We start from the raw sequence: 4174 nt of genomic DNA on the forward strand, positions 1-4174 counted from the left end.
CTTTGAGCAACATATTTTGATTATTTATTGAAAATAATATTTAGAATTGAACTGCTAGAGATGAGTTACAAATAAGGTTATTGACATATCAAATAGACATGATCACTTAGAAAATCTACTTAGCATTTATCCCTTTTCTTTTTTTTTTCTTTTTATGGAGAGGTTTTTGCTATAGGGCACATGTGCCAGCTCATCAGAAAGACAGAGAAAGACGGAGAGCTAGAAAGCAAGATATCACCCCCCAGGCATATAGCCACACCGCAATCCCTTCTCCTCCATTCTCCTCTCAAGATCTTGGGCACACACGCACATGCACCCAGCGTGAGTTTAAGTCTACAGGTCCAGGACTCGAACTGCAGTCGACTACATTGGAATCCAGCAACATAGCCATTACATTAACTGCTGGTCCCCATTTATCCCTTTTCTGACAATCACAACCAACTCAAGGGCTCATAAAAGAATAGAAAAAACAATCTACTCACACTTAAATAAAATACACATGTACACACACATTTAAATGACTTTCTAGAAAGTCTTACATTCATTTTAAAAAAATTCCTTTTTAAGCACCAGAAATACATGAACATATGGATACAGCAAAAGCATGACAAATAAACTAACAGTAGTTATCAAAACAAATGTGTCATATTTGCCCAGTTATTTATCTACTAATCAGTTTTGGTGGTCATATTAGAACAAGTTATGAAATTTTAGAAAGAGCATTTGGTAAAATTTCACACACAAATTTACATGAAATTATGTTAAATTGCAGGCTATCAAGTCAAATCGCATTGAAATAGTTTCCCATTAATCAAAACAAAGCCACCTTTATAACTAGCCCTGCCACTAACTTAGGTGTTTCATTATGACTATTTTTTTTGTCTTGAAATCATTCTTTGCTAAAAGAAATTGTATGTGAACAATGGCAAGTCCTACTTCAATGGTTCTAGAAATAACAGGATATTCAGTTCAGTTATTTTTTAGATCCAAGTGACTGACATAACACATACTTTCCATCTAAAAATTCTAGAAGTGCTGCCATTTGCAGGCTCCTGCACCCAAAGGTGCATGTGATGTTATAAGGACCTCTGTTTCCCTTCACTCTCATTTCCTTGGCGTATACTGCCCTCTTTGATAGTTTCTTTTCTCAGTGGCGTTGGAATAGACAGCCATTGGCTGCTCTGTGGGCACATAGTCCTGGTGATCCACTATCTCTATGAGACAGGAAATGAAAGAGCTCTTCAAAAAGTTTATGGGGGGTGGGCAGATGGCATAGCAGTTAGGTCACTGGATTCCCACATGGTTGACCGTGACTCCAGACCCAGACTGAGTGGCTTGAAACTTATGCTAGGATGACTGTATGTGCAGGAGGAGATACTGGGAGGAGAATGGAGGAGAAGGGAATATGGCATGGCCATGACCGCTAGGTGGTGATTTCTCACTTTCCCTCATACTGTCTCTGCCTCTGTCTCTCTCTGGCAAGCAAATGAGCGCTAAGGCAAAGTCCTCTTTAAAAAAAATAAACATTTATGTGACTAGCTTGGTAGCCACTATGCCTGTAGACCCAGGTCCCATCATTTAAATTCTATGAAAAAACATGCCTGGTGTATGTGCCAGTGTGACCAAAATCCTGACAAGATGGAGGAATGGAGAAGGGATTGTGGTGTGACCACGCGTGTTGAAATTACTTTCTCTCTCTTACTCTAATGTGAGTGCATGTGCCCTCTGCCCTCCCCCCCAAAAAAAAACCATGAAAAAGTCACATTACAAAAGAACTATACATGAATTAAAAAAAAAATTTGCACCAACATAAAGTCATTCCTTTTTAGTTTTTAATTGTCAAAGGATTCCTGTATTCACCAGAGAGAGACAGAAAGACAAGGAGAGAGACAAGGAAGATAAGCTCCCCAGTGAGGCGTAGTCATGCCACAATCCCTTCTCCATTTCTTCATCTTGTCAGGATTTGGGGGCCTGCTTGTACATGCAGCCAGCACGGTTTTTAAGCTTCTGGGGCCAGAATGTGAACTGCCATATACCATCTGGGACCTGGCTCCTTCAACCACTAGGCCAAGGACTGGCACCATAAACTTGTACTTTAATCCCATTTTTTTTTTTTTTTGAATCTTATTAGCCATAGTTGTAGCAATTGATGACACCAGTTGGCCCGGAAAGTGCACCAAGCCCTTACCCAATTCTGCATCTCTTTATTGGCCACATCCTTGTCACATACTCTCAGTATCTCTCAAGAAATGGGGTAAGAGGGCCAGCAGTTAGCATAATGGCTATGTTGCTGGACTCCCATGTAGTCGACTGCAGTTCGTGTCCCTGACCCGGTGGCTTAAAACTCACGCTGGGTGCATGTACATGCGTGCCCAAGATCCTGAGAGGAGAACGGAGGAGAAGGTATTGCGGTGTGGCCATACCCCCTGGGGGGTGATTTCACACTTTCTGTCTCTCTGTCTCTTACTATCTGTCTGGAGGGCACATGCTCCCTATAGCAGAAACCTCTCCAAAAAAAAAAAAAAAAAGAAAGAAAAGAAAAGAAAAACAAAGAAAGAAATGGGGTAAGGAGAAAAGTAAATCATTTACCCCTTAGCCCGTGGGTGGAGATGGTGGTCACCAAAAGCAAAAATAAGACAAAGTCTCTTTCCAGAGAAATGGGAAAGAATACCAGACGGGCACAAAGCACACATCTCTACACAGGTGATGGAATCAGAGCAGAAATGGTGCTTTGCTAGTAGAAGTTGACGGGATCAGTGTAAGATCCTCTAGTCAAAGAGTGAGTTAATGCCTGTTTTATTTTTAAAATGGCTTTTGAGAAGTATCTACTTTTACTCCTGTGTATCATTAGCCATCCATGAAGAGGGAAGTGTAGTCAGAGGAGACTGGAGGATATGCACCTGCTTAAGGAACGCTCAGGAAACTTGCCGAATGTCTGCAGCCCCAAGTGCTAGTTAGAGGCACACCACATAATTGGCAGACACGTCTGGGAACGAACTACAAGTGCAGTGGCCCCTAACGAGGTACAAAGGCATCCAAAGCAGTCAGGCTCAAGAGACACACATTAAGTAGATCATCACCACCCCACTGTTGATTTCAGATGACAGTCAGTTTGGAGGAAACAAAACGTTTGACAAATTAAAAGTGAGATCAACTCAAGGCATCTTCTTGGTTTTGTTTCTCTGGAGAACCCTAACTAATGCCCTTAACTAGAATTAAGGGAAGTTTCAAGGCATGAACTGCATAAAATGTAAAAGAGAAAAAAATTAAAAAGAAACAAAAAGGAAAAGGAAATGAATTCAGTTTACTACTTTCCAGGGAATGGAAACCCCAATTTAGCTAAGGCCAATTACTCAGAAGTAATTCATGCAGAATTTACCTAGACAATAAAAGAGAATAGAACCGAAATTTAAGAACAAACAATTAAGAATGAAATAAATATAGAGCCAGACCCAAAGCCTAGAGGTTAGGTGAGCTGGATCCCACATGGCTGACCACAGCTTCAATCCTAGCCCTAGCAACTTGAGAAGCACACTGGGAGTGTGTGTGTGCATGCCCAAAGTCCCAGTGGGATGAACAAGTGGAGAGAGCATTGCAGCCTACCTACATATCAGGGGGTGATTTCTCCCTCCCTCTCTTTCTTTTTCCCTCTCTTGTGAGTATATCTGCCCTCTGGCAATTTAAACGAATGAGTAAATGAATATAAAACCAAATCTGTATGAGGACTCTCAGGTTCGGTTTGCATTTAGAGATGGACAATAGAAAAAAGGGAGGGGAGGAGCGAAAGAAAGAGCAGCAATTAGAGTACAGTTGGAGTGGTGTTTGGACAATAGAAGATAGGGGAGAGAAAGAAAGAACAGTGGTTAGCATAAGGCTGAAGTGGTATTTAGGATGTGGGCAGGCAGGAAGAAAGGTAGTAATATGGAAGTGGGGGCAGAGAAAATGTGGGTGAAGGGTTGCTGCAGGTAAGGAGGGTGGGAACTAGGAGGGTAGGACCCAAATTATACAGTTGGGCTTTGGAAACTGAGCCCGAATGCTTTTCTCTTGTTGTCAAGGGCCTTAAACCTGCAAAGCCATGCCATCTTCCAGATGTTTTTCAGGTTCTTGTATTGTTCTAGTAATTTAGTTGTCCTTTATCCTGTTCATTCCGTGACCTACTCTCTACTAAAATAAC

The sequence above is a fragment of the Tupaia chinensis genome, unplaced genomic scaffold (assembly GCF_000334495.1).
Source record: "Tupaia chinensis unplaced genomic scaffold, TupChi_1.0 Scaffold000277_1, whole genome shotgun sequence".
Taxonomy (NCBI): domain Eukaryota; kingdom Metazoa; phylum Chordata; class Mammalia; order Scandentia; family Tupaiidae; genus Tupaia; species Tupaia belangeri.